The sequence below is a fragment of the Microtus oregoni genome, unplaced genomic scaffold (assembly GCF_018167655.1).
Source record: "Microtus oregoni isolate MIOR12 unplaced genomic scaffold, Mior012 000020F_ref0000438, whole genome shotgun sequence".
Classification (NCBI taxonomy): Eukaryota; Metazoa; Chordata; class Mammalia; order Rodentia; family Cricetidae; genus Microtus; species Microtus oregoni.
Genome location: NW_024543079.1, coordinates 9,011,208 through 9,028,230, shown reverse-complemented (window position 1 = coordinate 9,028,230; position 17,023 = coordinate 9,011,208). Strand labels below are relative to the sequence as shown.

At 42.9% G+C, this 17,023-nt stretch overlaps 1 protein-coding gene across 3 annotated transcripts in view; it reads right to left on the bottom strand.

The window, feature by feature from the left end:
- Positions 1 to 16,211, bottom strand: part of Zhx3 (zinc fingers and homeoboxes 3) — a 108,486-nt gene extending 92,275 nt beyond the window's left edge. The window contains exon 1 of one of the 3 annotated variants that reach the window (XM_041670948.1): positions 15,970 to 16,211. The gene's annotated coding sequence lies outside the window, so the exon portion shown is untranslated. Of the gene's footprint in view, positions 1 to 1,169; positions 1,382 to 15,567; positions 15,761 to 15,969 lie in introns of those variants that run through there. The other 2 variants (XM_041670949.1, XM_041670950.1) reach the window with 2 other exon arrangements.
- Between the last annotated feature and the right edge of the window lie 812 nt (positions 16,212 to 17,023).

Below are 17,023 nucleotides of genomic sequence, written 5' to 3'. Positions count from 1 at the left end.
ATATTACAATATTACCAAATATAATAAAACACACAGGAAACTTGCCAGTTAAAATAAATAAAAATAAAAATATTCCTGGCCTGCAAGATGGCTGAGGAGGTAGACACTAATCACCAAGCCTGATGACTTGAGTTCTGTCCCCACATGCAGGAAGGAGAAGACCAACTCCTCCAAATTAGCATAAGTACCATAACATGTATACATTCACACACGCACAAAATAAATATAACTTTTAAATTCTCTAAGTAAACATTTTGGAAAGCAATACCGACAAGAGTTCCATAAGGGTGGGTTTCAGACAATTATAAATCAGCAAGTGATCGAGAAAGCAGAAGAATCTATTATGATGACAGTGTAAGAGGGAAAGTTACATTTGCAAAGACTATGGATTGGGAGTGTGGAGAGGAAGACAGGGATAAAAAAGGAGATGATAGCTTTAAGTATCTAAAGGGTTGTATATGGTTGAACAACTAGCTATGAAAAGTGGGTGAATCAAAGTTTCCAAGATAGAGGCTGGTTACCTTTGAGGAAGAATGTTCTTAAGCTAACAGGGAAAGTCCCTACATAAGAAGAGTTCTCAGCATATCATCAGTGGGCATACTAGAAAACTCCATGGTCACTTCCTGAGTGTCTATAATTCCAAAGTCTAGTTAAGTCACCAGAAAGAAATATAAGTGATAATAAATAGAAAATGGCTCACATGTGCCAGCATTTCTTATCAGGATAACAACAAACACTTAAGAGAGTAGAGGAAGTGCTCTGAGTTAGTCTGCTGTGTTACAGAGGGAGTTTTACTCCATTTGAGTTATTCTAGCAGCCCTGCAAACAGAAAAAATATCCAAGCCAACACTACACTTAAAAAGCACAAGTACAATCCGCTGCACTATTTTGTGTAATGATTCTAAGAATTTAATCAAAGGCAAAATAATCTTAATATATATTGATATATTATATATTAATATGATGTGTTAATATATTAGTATATAAATATTTTAAAAATTGTAGCCACTAGAAAGAAAGAGATTCAACATTGTACTTTCTTTGTTCTACCCTTCCCTCCCCCCACAAAAAAAGGTAGAGTGGCTTTAGAACTAAAAGACAAAGAGAGAGGATTCAAAAGAACAGAAACCATGAGAGTGAGGCATATGAGTTCAGTGACGTTAACTAACCTTACTGAACTTCTAAATGTTGGACTTGTGCACTAACTGACACAGCACCATCTCTGCTCATCTCTTCTTTTTCCCTCTCCACAATGAGCTGGTTAGCAGGAGGCAAGGACATAAAAGAAGAAGCTCATCTTTCATCCAGCGTGTTTGCTGCTTTCCACGGCTATCACAATTCAGCACAGAACATTAGTGCCCATCACCATGGAGGCAATTGTAACGTCAAACCCAGAACTGTGAAATCACAAAACACAAGACACATACAAGTTCTGGAGAGTGAGCAAGAGAGCAGAGATACCAGTAAGGAATATAAATCTTTACAAGTTCTTTTGAAACAATTCAGATTTTTAAGTCATTTTGTTCCTTTCAGAATATAAAGACAATATCTGATTATTTCAAATTAAACTATTTTTTTTTCTGTCCACAGAAGACATTATACCCAAAGCCCAAGCCTTCAGACTCATTGAGAAAAGAATGCTCTATTAAGGGCCATGCAATTAAGAGCAGACACCTTCATAATGAAGTGTGCCTTTCACCTGAAATGAAGAAAGTAATCTTTGGCCTAGATCATGAAGTATTTTGTTGTAATACTACCCTTTGTGCACTATTAGCCAGGTGCAAAGTGCTACTGAAAGTATCCAGTTTATTATCCAAGAGAAATGAAAGAGGGGGGTGGTGCCTGACACAGTCAGAGAGGTCAGGGAGAGACCTCAAAGGAGGGTCAACTGAGACAGAGCTGGCAAGGCCTGATGAAGAAGAGAAGCTCATTTTTAGCAGAGGAACATAGGAAATCCAGAAAATTTGGGGCTAGAGGCCTCATTTTAGGACTGTTCTGAGAACTTAGGACCTGAAAGGTCACAGGCCTGAGGGCCAAATAATTAAAGCATTAAATGTGAAAGCAGCTCCAGGCTAGAATTGCTACAGTGAATGTCCTGGACTTAGCAACCACAAAGAGTCCTGGGTGGCCTTTGCCTGAGACATTTCAGGGAGTTACAGAGCTAGAGAACAGAGGGCTGAGCCACAGGAGGTAAGGAAGTAGAGACCACGGATAAGGCTACCCCCAGGAAGCTAGGCTCAGAACAGACTGGGCTAACAGGAAACACAGGATCACATTCTATTCCCAGCCAACACCTCTTCTCTGAGCTCCAGACTGACCTTTGGATTGTTCTTTTTACCTATCTACTACATTGATTTATAGTCTGGCCTCCTCTCCACCTGTTCTTCATTCAACAGCTAGATGGGATGATCTTTTCAAAATACAGATAAAGACCATCTTATGCATCACTCAAAATGTATAATGACTTCCTGCTGCCCTTGGAGTAAAAAATCTCAACTCCTTGACAAGCTTGTAAATCCGATGATCTAGGTTCTGCTTTCCTGCCATCTTCTCATCACCTCTCCCTCCTACCTGATCTTACCAATCTGCTCTTTTCAAACCTAGAACGTTCTAGGCAGGTTTTCACCTTAGGACCCTTGCTCAGACCACTTCTTCCACCTAGAAATATTCCTCTTTTTTTTACTCTCCCTCCTTCAACTAAAGCAGCCAAAGGGGAGGTCATTTACAAAGATCTTCTTTCTATCCAATGTCCAGGAGGTTCACCTCCAGCCACTTCATCTGTGCTTCAGTAGTCCAGTCATCCAAGCAGGATTTTCCTGGTTCTCACACTACAGACTTAACTCATTTTTCTCTGTTGCCTAATAGCTGTGTAGGCCTTAAAGGGCAACAGTATCTGCCTCCAGAGCTGTCCAGAAGGTTTCTTTAGAAGGTACATGAACACCCTAGTTCTCACTTCTCTCCTGACCTTTGCAACCACCTGCCTCCCACCCAGGAGCCAGTTTTAGGCCCTCCAGTCCTTCTCAATCCTCATCTATCCAGGCAGAAGGCCCTCTTCATTCTGTCTTGAAACTGGAGTGAGGTCCTGCCTCACTCTTCCTGGAGTCCTTCACCACTCTGGGCAAACATTCTTCCTACCCAGCCTCTTCTCAGCTTTTTCTCATTTGGATTTACTCACCAGCTCCCATCCTAAGTGCATAAAAGCCTCAGTATCTTCCCTCATCTGTTGGTCAGTGATACCCTAGTCAACTTAGGAAACCACAATTTGAAGCCAGCACATATTCATAGGAGTGGGTCTTCTCTTCCATACAATCTGGATTGTAAATGAGTACAAATATGTCTATTTTTTATCACTGAGGTTTCAGCAGTGTTGTCTATTATATAAGCTAGTGCTTCTCTACTCATAAACTGAGTTTAGGTATCTGAGAGAAGGCAGAGGATATAGTGGTGAAGAAGAAAATTTATACAAGAGCCTGGTGTAAGGATTAGACATAGCCTAATGACACAGGATCTCTAAACCTCATCAAGAAACTCCAAAATAAAGTTTCTCATTTGACACTCGTCATCACCACTCGCTGCTGTTGTTACTATTACAAAGGGTTATAAGTGAAAATAACTTAGAGGGTGAGTCACTAGTAAATGGAGGAGCCAAGACTGAACCACAGTTTAGTACTTGACTTGCATCAGGTCTCTCAAATCACATTCTTGTGTTATATCAGAGGTACTCTTGGCTGGTCTACAAAGGAGCTGGGATGAAGGGAAAAGGATAAGTAGTCTCGTAGAACTGATCAAAGACTGTGGAAGTCTTTAAATACCAATCTGTGGAGTGTAACTTTCATCCAACAGACAATGGGAAGCAATAACCAACTCCCACTTCCAAGTTCCACAACAGTAATTCGATATATCCTCCTTCCTTCAAAGACCTCACTGTACTATCTGCCCTTGACCAGTTAGTGCCAAAGGCCCACCCACTTCCAAAACAAAATGGCTTTTACAAGGGTAAAACTTCAGCTCCTCCTTCCCACAAAGCCAGCACACTGATCAACCTGGCTCTCATGAACCTGCCAAAGGAGTAAAGACTCACTCACAGGAACATACTCAATCAGTGAGAGAGGATTCACTCTAACAAGATTTTTTTTTTTCTGAGGCGGACTGTAGCACAAATAATAAAAACTCAAGATAGATATTGGGGTTCAAGCTGAAAATCAGAAAAGCAAAGCAGCCAAGTCACTAGAGAGCTCTTACCTCTACCAAGGCTCAGACAAAGCAGCGATCCTGCAATGTTCTCCACCAACCTCAGACTCTACACTCCACTAAATCCCTGTTTCTTCCCCTTTATATTCCTCTCTCTGCCCAGCCATATGGTTCCTGTCTCCACCTCCCTAGTGCTGGGATTAAAGGCAGTGATCCCAAATTCTGGGATCAACTTTGTAGGAGCTCCATTACTCTTTTAGACAGATGCAATCTTGTGTAGCCCAGGGTGGCCTTGAACTCACAGAGATCCATCTGCCTCTTCCCCCACACATATACCCCACCTCCACCCCACTCCCACCCCCCGCCCAAGACCTAGGATTCAAGGTGTGTGCCACCACTCCCTGGCCTGTATGGCTGACTAGTATGACTGCTTTGCCCTCTGATCTTCAGGCAAGCTTATTTATTAAAACACAAATAATACACCACTATAGCAGACCACACAGGAACCAAGCACATAAGAGCTCCCCTGAGCAGTGCTTCACAACTTTTCTATTAGTCCCTTTGTACTTAGCCATCCTAGAGCAAGAAAGGTTCGAGAGCAGCTGACCCACCCTGCAGGGCTCCATCACCAACCATTCCATTATTTTGGTTTTCCAAATAATCACACAATCACGAGCCATATTGTGATGCTTCAGCCAACAATGGACTGCATATATTATAATGGTTCCATATGATTATGATTAAGCTGAAAATTCCAACTGCATGGAGCTCATACTATACTTTCAGTTTAAACACACAAATACTACTGTATCATAGTTACTTCTAGTATTCAGAATGGTAGCATGCTGTACATTTTTATAGCTTAGGAACAATAGATTATATCATTATCTTAATCACTGTTCTATTACTGTGAAAAGACACCATAACCAAGACAATTCTTATAAGGAAAGCATTTAATTAAGGGGGGGGGTGCTTGTCTAAGGTTTTAGGGGCTTAGTCCATTATTGTCACAACAAGACATATGGGAGCAGGGAGCATGGAGGCAGCAGGCAGGTGAAGTAACTAAGAGCTACATCCTTCTCCACAGGCAGACAGACAGACACTGGGCATGGCAAAGGCTTTGACTTCAAAGCACCCCCCCACTGCACCCACCCCGTGACACACTTCCTCCAACAAGACTACACCTCTTAATATTTTTTAAAAAATTATTTGTTTGTTTATTTATTTATTTATTATGTATACAATGTTCTGTCTGTGTGTATGCCTGCAGGCCAGAAGAGGGCACCAGACCTCATTACAGATGGTTGTGAGCCACCGTGTGGTTGCTGGGAATTGAACTCAGGACCTTTGGAAGAGCAGGCAATGCTCTTAACCACTGAGCCATCTCTCCAGCCCTACACCTCTTAACCTTAAAAAAAAAAAAAGTTCTTTGAAAACCACCACCACCTTTTTCTTTAACACCAAGATTTACAAAATTTACAAAAATTGCTTTGCAAACTGAATACTCTTGGTAACTCAAGCATTACAAAGAGTACCACAAAACGGCAGTTTCTGAGGGCTTCTAAACTCTGGGAGAAAAGCGTGATACTAAAGAGATAACAGACTGTTCACAGGCTTTGTCCAGTGTTCCTCTGCTTTAGGAGAAAATGTTTTTCTAAAAGGGAAAGAATACTGTGACTTCCAGGGGTTTTTTATTTCTAAGACAGACTATTTTTATTTTAAAACTGAAAGTTCTTATTACTTGGGATTTGCTAAACTTCCACTACCATTATTTTCTAGGCCTCTCAGTGCGTAAAAACAACTGGGTCCCTGAAGTTCAATGGTAAAGCAGGGGAGGGAAGAAGAAGGGAGAGAAGAGGAAGAGAGTGAAGACTGAAACTCATGACTGGAAGATGTGGAGGGTATACTGGAATGCAGCTGGGATGTTAACTGGCTCATCAGCTGAAATCCTGGTTTCTCTATCTAATAGGAAATAGAAATCCAACACAGAACAGAGCTAATCAAAATTTTAAGCTTAAGGCCCACAGCATCCACTTCCTACAGTCATGGCTGCATTCTTCCCCCCAAAAGCTTCAGTGTTTGTGTATGACAACCCAGGTGGTAGGTATAGAATTAAGTATCTTACAGGACAATTCAAGCGCAAAACCTCCTCACAAGGAGTAACAGAAGCTTCTAAGCAGTCTGTCAGGGAGTTCCATTCCTTGCAACTACTTGTTTATAGTGGTCCTCTTGTCATGGAAAGAAACAAATATTCTTAGTAGAAATAAAAAAACAGGGCAGCATGGCTACTGGTATTATGATACTAAGTTCTAGTCATATATACATCCCTTATGAATAAAATGCCTTTTGTCTTTGCTATGTTATTAAGCAAATTTTTCTTTTAATCCAGTACCTTCTGAGACAGAATTGAGTGGCTTAAGTTAACTTTATGGATCACTAAATTACTAAAACTTGAGAGTTTGTGATAAAAAGCTTTCTAAATTGCACTATTCTTTCCTTGCTTTATGAACAAACCAAGCCTGAAAAGTTATTTGTTTTGAATGGGATAACAATAATGATTCATAAGCATTCTTCAGTTAATTTGTTAAGCAGTGTTGTTTCTACCCTTACCTGGGTCCCTTCCAGTATGGGTGCCACTAATGAAACATTTCCCAGCTTCTGCTATCAGGTGAACTGTGGAAAATGAGCTAGTGAGAGCCAAGGCAAAGGTTCACTACTTCTGGTATCACCTCTTTTAGACCCAGCAGTCAGCTTTCAGACTCATAGCTGTCCCCCTCCCTTACACCCCGTGTGCCTCTGTGTGTGTGTGTGTGTGTGTGTGTGTGTGTGTGTGTGTGTTTCAAACAGTTTTGTGTAGCCCAGCCTTGCTTGAGCTCTACATAGCCTAGGTTAACTTTGGACTCCTGATTCTTCAACCTCCACCTTTTCTAAGTGTGGGATTATGGGCAACCATATTTTTGAAATGCCAGGGGTGGAACCCAGGGCTTCATGTCTGATAGGCTAGGACTCTACCAAATAAATTGCATTCCTAGCACTCCCATGTTCTTAATCACCATGGACACACTACCTCAAAACAACCTAATTATAAAGAAGTGCCAGGCATATGTATATGGGAGAGGAGTGTTAAATATATATTCTCATCTCCAGATAGTCTCCTGGACCTATGATAGAGTCTGGTGTGTGTGTGTGTGTGTGTGTGTGTGTCCCCGTCTCTCTGTCTCTCTCTGATTTTGTTTGTTTTTTTCAAGACAGGTTTTCTCTGTGTAGCTCTGGCTGTCCTGTCTACTCGCTTTGTAGACCAGGCTGGCCTCGAACTCACAAAGATTCACCTGCCTCTGACTTCTAAGTGCTGGAATTAAAAGTGTGTGGCATCACCACCTAGATATATCTCTTATTTTTAACATAGTTTTTATATACATTCTAGAAACACAACAGTGCATGTTACCAGGGCAGACCATTTGAATTACAATGAACTGGGTCAAAACTGACTTCTCCCAGAGACTTTACATCTTCTAGGTCAGATTTTTAACACCCTCCCTTGAACAGAATCCACTAATAAACTGAGGCTCCTACATACTGGTTTTAACAGCTCTTGCCTCTTCCACTACTGGGACCTCTACTTCACCTCACTTCCTGAAGACCTAGCTCTTCCTTCTCTCAGTTCCATACATGCTGCCATCCTTCTAATGGCTTCTCTAGCCTTACAGACAACTAAAGCAACACTTCAGCTGCTCAGTTATGTAAGCTCCTTGGCATCAGCCATCTTCACTGAGTTCACTTCAATGGTTCATGTCTTTTACAAAACAGGGGCATCTGTCATGCCCACTGATTTACTTCAGCTCTGAAATCTCCCATGCCCATGTCACTCTAGCCACATCCTGTATTATTTGTCACTCCAAGCACTCATCCCTTGACTTCATCAACACCTCTAGTCCTTTCTCCTTGCCATGTAGCCTTGACACCCCATCTGTCATGTTAATCACTTTCTGACCAATACCCTCAGTGCCACCTGCTTCACTGTCCTTCTGCCACTCACCCTTAGCAAATCCCAACTCTGGCTCAGTCCAACCATATGCCTTCTTTGTTCCCTAAATTAGGCAGTTAAATGCTACTGGTGTCCCAATTAATCAATCTTCTCTCATCTTGATGCTGCCTAGCAATTGCAGACATGGTTTCAAACTCAGTCTCCATCCTTCTGATCACAATTAGTTGCCAAGATGTTTCTTTTTTCCTTGGCTTCGTCCCACTCATTCTAAGCAAACAACTCCATTCTCTATTCATTAATTTCTATTGTCAACTTGGTTAGATTAGTAAACATGTAGGTTATTAGTGAGGCATACATTTGAATCTGTCTGTGGGGGTCTTTCCAGAAAGGATTAATAACAGAGGAAGGCAGCTGGTAAATGCAAGCAACACCATCACATGAACTAGAGTCCCAACTTAATTAAAAGGGGAAATGGAGAAAAACAACTTTATGCCAAAATGCATCTTTCTTGGATTCCTGACTGTGGACCCAATGTAACTAATTGTCTACACTCTGTATCACCATGCCTTCTCTCCATGAACGACTGTGTCCCTTCTTAAACCTAAGTTGCTTTTAGACAAGTATTTGGTCATAGCAATGAGAAAAGTATACAAAAAGGGTGGAAGCCATTATGCTATCACTCACCTATAAGCAATCTCACTAGAAAATACAACCATGCTCAGAGAGTCCTATCCTGAGGGCTGCCAACTTCATGATACCTGAGCTGGTCAGTTAATGGGGCCCTGTTCATTCGATGATTTGAAGTTCCCTGGAGGAACTGGAGCATTCCTGAAACAAACAGTATGCTGGTAGGTAACTTTCTAATGTTTTTATTTTATTTCATGCATATGAGTTTTTTTGCCTGCATGCATGTATGTGTACCATTTGTATACCTAGTGCAGGTGGAGGTCATAAGAAGGCATTAGACCTCAAAGGACTAGTAACAGCAGATGGCTGTGAGTCACCATGTGGGTGCTAGGGACAGAACTCAGGTCCTCTGGAAGAGCAGCCAGCTCTTAACCACTGAGCAGTTCTCCAAACCCAGTGAGTAATGCTCTAGAAAGGGAAAATAAAATAGAAAGAGTTCTCTCCTCTAAGAATCTTAAAGTCAGAGATGAGTTTGAAAAAAAAAACATAAAACAAGTTTAAATCCAAACATAAAGTTATCACAAATACACAGAATAATTACAAATCGTGATTCAAAACCAGAGTTAGTGAAAGAACACAAAATTATTAACTGTGCATCTTTCATTCTCAACCAATTCATATTTGTAGGTGAGACTACAAGACTTTCTTCCCAAATAAAAAAACAAAAAAAAAAAGACTTTCTTCCCTTATAATTGACAGTGATTTTCTTGTGTGCAATTCTGCTCCTCACAATGACCCTCTAACATGGGAACTACCTTTTTTATTTTATATTTACAGCTGAAAAGACTTTTTAAAAAAAAAAAAAAAGAAGAAGGGCCAGGTGTGGGTGTGCACATCTTTAATCCCAACACTCTAGAAGCAGAGGCAGATGGATCTCTATGAGGCTGAGGTCAGCCTGGTCCACATACTGAGTTCCAGGCCATCAGGGTGAGGATCTGTCTCAAAAAAAAAATGTGAGGAGCAATTAAAAAGGATACCCAAAGTCCAATTCTGTACTCTATATCAAGATAAACACACATGTATTGGTGTATTCGCACACATGCAGACGCAGACACACACACAAAGAAACTTCCCAGAATTACATAAGACTGTAGCCCAAACATTCTCAGTTTTTATCTCCCATCCTTGAAAACACAACATGAGTAGTAATTAACTATAAAGATCCCAACATTCCTAGTGTTTCTCATGTGTATTCTCCCCTATATTCATGTCAAATGTAGAGATGATTAAGATGAAAGGATGAAAGATCACGTGGATTAAAATCCCAGCTCTATAGGGCTGGAGAGATGGCTCAGAGGTTAAGAGCACTCACTGGCTGCTCTTCCAGAGGTCCTGAGTTCAATTCCCAGCAACCACATGGTGGCTCACAACCATCTATAATGAGATCTGGTGCCTCTTCTGGTGTATATATGTTAATAGAACATTGTATGCATAATAAATAAATCAAAAAAAAAATCCCAACTCTACTACTTTCTCTACTGTGTTACTTTAAACTCCATTTCCGCAATACAAAGAGAAATAATAACTTAGTTATCATTGGACCTTACCAGGTTTTCCCAGTGATTTAGAGTAATGTGTGAATACACTTAGCAGTGGAACTTGTACTTAATAACTTTCAAAAGGTCAGTTATTATAATCATTATTCAATGAACTTAAAATATTGACCTACAGTATCCTACAAAGAGAGCTACACACCAGAACCATGCCATAACCAAGGCAAAATGTCCTCACCCACATACATCTTGCAATCTATTGGGAAAGGGACAGTAAAGAAAGAAACAAACATAAATGAATTTTTGGGATTTTAGTGAAGTGCCTATCAGGAAATGTCTATGTACTGAGATGGGACAATGAGAAGGAAGCTGCTATACAAGGGGCCATCAGCAACTGCTATTCTAAAGAAGGTAAATCTTAACAGACCCTAGATGCTTGAGAAGGAAGGATCTTTCCGGAAAGAGCACCAGGCAGAAAGAAGGATATGTACAAACAAGAAGGAAAACTTGAAATATACAAGGAACTGAAGGTGTTCATCCTGACAAACATGAGTCATGTGCAGGGACTAGAGAGGCTGGCTGGCCCCTCAAAGTAAGCACAGCTGTGACTCTACGTACGGTGGGTAGCCACTCAACAAAGAAGTGGTCTGCCCCTGCCTTTTCCTCTGGCTGCTGTAGAAGGAGGAACGAGTGAAGCTAGAGGACCAGCTAAGAGGACGGACACTCATCCAGCTGGGAGAAGAGAATACCAGATTAGGAACTAGAAGAAAGGATTTGAAATATTCTGGGATGGGCAAGAGGGATGGGTCAAGAATGAAGACTATAAATGTGGAAGTTTGAGAGGAAGACAGAGACCAATTTGGGGACTTTGGTGCTTGCTTAACAAATTCTAGGTCCCAAGTTATATCATTAGCATTAGAGAGGAGTGGAGAGATCAGGCAAGTTGTGGACATGTGAAGTTTGAGGCAGCAAGCAAAGACAATAGGAAAGTCTGATAGATAAAAAATGCAAGCCTCAAGCCAGAAAGAGTGGGAGGCTTAAAGAGGGACTTGTCTCTTTTTAGGGCATACTAAAGACTTGGGTGAGATTATCTGGGGTATGAATATGATGAGAAAAGAATAAAATTCAGGTGTGGTGGTTACATGTTTTTACTCCTAAAACACAGGAAGCTGAAGCAGGGGGATTACAAGATCAAGGACATCCTGAGCTATACATTGAGTTCAAGTGCAGCCTCAACTATATAGCAAGACCCTGTCTCAGAGGAAGAGAGGGCAATCTGAAGTTGAACAGGATTAAGCAATCTCTACAAAAGCAAAGAGACCTTTCCCAAAATACATTCGTAACAAATGTCCATTGAAAAAATAAGAATAAAGTTTAACATATTTCCTACAGGCCCTCAACTGAATAAAATTTCCACTTAGGAAATATACACTACACCACCACTGAGTTCTTACATATCTGAAACATAGCAACAAAAGGATTTCTATGGCCTCTGGGCTGTATTGTTCTAGGCATCATTCTGAGAAAACAGCAAATCTTTTTTCCCAAACAGTCAAATAAAATTAGCCTATCTGGAGTTCAAACCTTTCAAAATTTTATACCCAAGAGTAGACACTCTTCAAAATTAAAGAAAGCACAATGACACATTTTCCTACAGATGCTATTTTCCCCCAAAAGATGAAGCTGGCACGTTCAAATAGTTCAAAGGTTACCTGGCAGATGGAAAATGCTCAAAGGTCAAGGATTGATTATAAAATGACTTTAAAAAACAAGTAAGCACCTACAAAGCCATCTAAAAATGATAGGGAGAGAGATGAAAAGAACAGAACTGCCAAGAAAGTAAGTAAATAAAACAGCTACTCCCCAAGTGAAAACACATGGAGGCTGTAATTACACCTTTGGTATCTGAGGACACAAAAAGCTCACTATGCTCTTGAGGCTTATACTATTGCTAACAACAACCAAACTGGGACACTTTAGGCTTCTCAAAAATTCCCAGTGTGACACAAAGGATAATGCATAAGAAGGAAAGTCAGCAACATTTGCAAAAAATGTTTCTTCTCTCAACTATTCAAGTTAAATCAAGGTTTTCTTTTTTTATATTTATTGATTTTATTATTTTGTGTGTATGAATGTTTTGCCTGCATGTACTTATGAGCACTGTATGCGTTCCTGGTACCCATGGAGGTCAAAAAACTGTCAGTTCCCCTGGGGCTGGAGTTACAGACAGTTCTAAGCTGCCATGTTGGTGCTGGGACTCAAACCTCAATTTTCTGCAAGAGCAACAAGTGCTCTCACCTGCGGAGTCAACTCTCCAGCTCTTTTTCCTAATTGTATTAATTTTATTTTAAGTATATGAATGTTTTGTCTTTCAGTATATCTGTATATCACTTGTGTTCCTGGTGCCCACAGATGCCAGTGGAGGGCATTGGTTAGAGTTGCAGACAGTTGCCCATGTGGGCACTAGAAATAGAACCCTGGTCCTCTAGAAGAACAGCCAGTGCTTTCAATGGCTGAGCAGTCTCTCCAGCCCCTAAGACTGTCATTCTTTTTAAGATCCCAAGACTCACCTCACAAAAGTTTCTAAGATATGTTAAGGAGAGGAAAGTTGCAAAGTTTAAGAATTTGTTATTCCATCTAGTGGCACAAATTCTAATTGTTCTTAATAATAAAAACTCGGTGGCTGGAGAGATGGCTCAGAGGTTAAGAGCACTGGCTGCTCCTCCAGAGGTCCTGAGTTCAATTCCCCGCAACCATATGGTGTATCACAACCATTCATAATGAGATCTGGTGCTCTCTTTTGGCCTGCAGGGATATATGCAGCAGAACACTATATACATAATAAATAATATAAATCTTAAAAAAAAAACAACTCTGAGTCAACTATCAGGGGGTGAAAGCTGAAGGGTCAGAGAAGCAGAGCAGCCAGCCACTAGAGAGTTCTTACCCCTACCAATGCTGAGACAGGGGCGATCCTGTCCTCAGACTGCATCCTCAGACTGATTGTTTCAGACAGGTGCCTCAGACTGCTTGCTCAGACTGTTCTGAGCTCCTGTCTTCTCCTGCCTTATATTCCTCTCTCCACCCAGTCATATCATTCCTATCTCCACCTCCCTAGTGCTAGGATTAAAGGCATATGATCCCAAGTGCTGGGATTACCTTTGTGTGAGCTCTGTTTCTCTTTTAGATTGGATCAATTTCCAGGGTGTCCTTGAATTTAAACAGAGGCAGAGATCTGCCTGCCTCTGTCTCCTGAGTGCTGGGACTAAAGGAGTGTGCCACCACTGTCTGGCCTCTCTGGCTAACTAGTGTGACTAGCTCTGCGTTCTGATCTTCAGGCAAGTTTTATTTTTTAGATCATAAACAAAATATCACTACACACCTCATGATATAGCTATCTAGAAGGCTACCAGCAATGTCATATAAATAGATGGACAACTAGCATTCTTCAACTTATTCAATGGGCAAATATTAAGTGCCTATAGTGTGCCAGGACTGTTTAAAACCCTGAAGGTATTTCAGTTAAACAAGGTCTCATGCTTGCTTGTGAGATAGCAAAGAAAACGGACAATAAGTCAACAAATAAATACAAGTGGTGGTAAGTACAGCACAGAATGGAAGACAGGGGGTGACAGGAATTCTGAAGAGTTGCTGGGGAAAACCTAAAGACCTAAAGCTAAGGAAACCCACCTTAACTTTATAATATCCAGGCCAGCTGTGTGCACAGAGGCACCAAGGCTGGAGTAAGACTGAAGTTTGTAAAAAGACAGCAGAGATCGATTTGGCCGGGTTGGAAACAGGTAGCCCAGCAGGCCACAGGGAGGGATCTGACTTTCAGAGATGTTCCTGGAGGGGTGCAAGCAGAGAACTCCCAAGGCCCAGATCTCTTCCTAAAGGAACCAAAACGGGTAAATGGTTCCTCATGAAAGCAAGACATACCCTTCATCATCTATTTATAGATGGAAGGAAAAGTACACAATAAAAATCATATAGGCTCATAGCACTTTTATTGAGAGAGTTAGGGAGAGAGGGAGGGAGAGAGAGAGAGAGAGAGAGAGAGAGAGAAGAAAACACATATAATTGGGAACAAAAGATTGAAAAGAACTAAACTTGTTCTAGTAAAAAACAAGTTTACTAGAGTTTCTGTGATCCTGAGGCTTTTTCCAGTCTGCCTTTGTTATTCAAGTTTTCTGCCTCAAACATAAATCAGAGACAGAAAAAAAACAGAGAAATGGCTTCATAGAAGCAAGTGCACACACAGACACACACACCGCACCCCCAGTCATGGATGAAGCTAGTCTGAAATCTTACTTCAAGTGCAGGGGGGGGGGGGACAACACTGGGAACTTTTTTTTTTTCAAAAAAAATTACACTTCCCATGCAATGTTTGCCTGTCACAAATCACTACACACATCAAGAACAGCCCCGATGTAGCAAGGTCACAAACTCAACTTGGTTAATATGTTTATCATTACATGGCAGCCCTATGCCTCAAAGCAACTTTGATACCATCTCTCGAAGGCACACATACAAAGGCCCTTTTCGCTCATTTCCTAAGTCTCTTTGATACTCCTTTTCTGTTTCTGGATTTTTCCACTGTACGTCTCTTAGAAGCAAATTAAGCCCGAATCAGTTGTTCCAACTAATGAAGTGTGCTTTTGGCTCTTTTCTCCTTGGTTGAGAATTATCCGGCAAGCTACCAATTGTTTTAGAACACATTTCTGTTAGTTTTGAAATACTGCAATACTAAGTTACCAAAAACAAACAAAAAAAATCAAGATAGCAACATATGAGAACACGTATATAAATGGAAAGAGCCGTATTCCTTTTTAATTAAAAAATGTGTGGCCACCTCATGCATAAACATTTTAGGCTATCTAGATATAAATACATGTGTTGGCAAGACACCGCTAAAGGCAGAAAGGAACATGCCTTCTCTTCAATAATCCCCTACCCTACTCGAATCACTTAACAGTTTCCTACAGGCAATCACTGTTCATAAATGCAACTCAAAATGACTCAAGCTCTCAGACACTTTCCACCTAAGCCCCGCATTCCACCCACTCCTCAGTCACTTCCAACAGGTTTCTCCGAATGAGAACACCCCCCCCCCCAACCGGCAAGGCTTAACACGTCCCAAACTCTGCTCACACGCCCATCAGGGCATCCCAGAACCCTGGTGTTTCCGCGTGGAGCAGGATTCTACCGTACCCCTGGGTGGTTCGAGTCCCGACGCTGTCTTCCCCAGTGGCACGGGTGCTAGCCGTCCGCGGCGACCCGCCGGAGTGCGGAGACGCGCGCCCACGGCCAGGCCTCCACCGCCCGCTCCCGCTCGCTCGGCAACTCTGCGCCGCGCGACCACCTTGACCCGGGACTCCCGGACGCCGAACCCACAGCGAGCGCGGCGCTGACAGATGGGGAGGGCGGGGCGTCAGGGGGAAGGGGCGGGGCCGCTCGAAGCGGGGGGTTGCTGGCGGCCGGCTGACAGGGCCGGGGCGGGAGCCGGGCCTGGCGGGAAGGGGTTCGCAAACACAGAGGGGCTGACAGGCGGGGAGACACACAGACACGGGGGACTGACAGCTACGGGGACGACGGGCCTCAGCGGGCGCTCACCTGGCGACGGCGGCACCGGCGGCCCGGCCGCTCTCCCCGCGCTGCGGGCCTCCCTCCCTCCCTGGCGGGTGGGCAGCGGCCGGCGCAGGCCCCGCGGCGGCGACGGTGGCGGCGGCGGCGGCGACGCCAGAGCCACGGACTGCTTCTGTGGCGGGGACGAGCTGCACCAACCGACTCCCGACCGCTCGGCTGAGCTCGGTCGTGCTCGGAGGCGTTCGGCTCCGCTCGGCCCCTCTCGATTCGGCTGGGGGCGTGGCTCGCTCCCCCTTCCCTCGCTCCCCCCCCCCCCCCCCCCGCCCAGGTCGCCTCAGGCTCTAGGGGGCGGAGCTTTGGGAACGGGCGCGAGCCCCCTGACGTCGCGAGGAGCAGGCCTTACCCAGAGCGCATGCGCCGGCCAGCCACCCGCCCGCGTTCTCAGTGTGGAGGATGAAGTGGGTAGAGGAGGCGGATACGGAGGCGGATGCTGAGGCCCTATCGGTTCCCGTCCTTTGTGCTCCATAGCCTGGTCCTTCTAGAGGGCAGTCTGGGCAAGGATCCCAAACCCGTGCGCCCCACCTCCTCAGTGCAGTTATTCCAAACCACCAACATTAGGGAGACTTTTATTTTTTGACACCATAAAGGTTTCACTGCAGGTTGTAGTGTCTTGTTTACTCAGAGAAATAGTAGCCAAGACGAACTTATTAAGGTCGCCGCTTCCCTAGTATTATCTTAGGATACTGGAGCTTTCAAACACTTGCTTCCATCATGTTCCTCTTTCGCAGCTGCTGTTGGCCTGGGATAAAATCCTGTTTCACGTTTCGGGCTTCTTTTTATAACAGAACCCCATCTGTGGCAAATTTATTCCATAAGTGGCCCTCACCCTTCGAACCCAGATTAACAAACAGCTCTGAAGACTAGGTCCCAATCCCAAACCTGCTTATGTCTAACATCAATTGGCCACAATCTGTCATCCACGAAAGGCAGTGAAATATTAGGAGAGATAGGGTGAGTGAAAGGATTAAATGGCAGTTTATATAAAACTTTCTGCACCGCGTCTTGATGTTAAGTGTTTAAA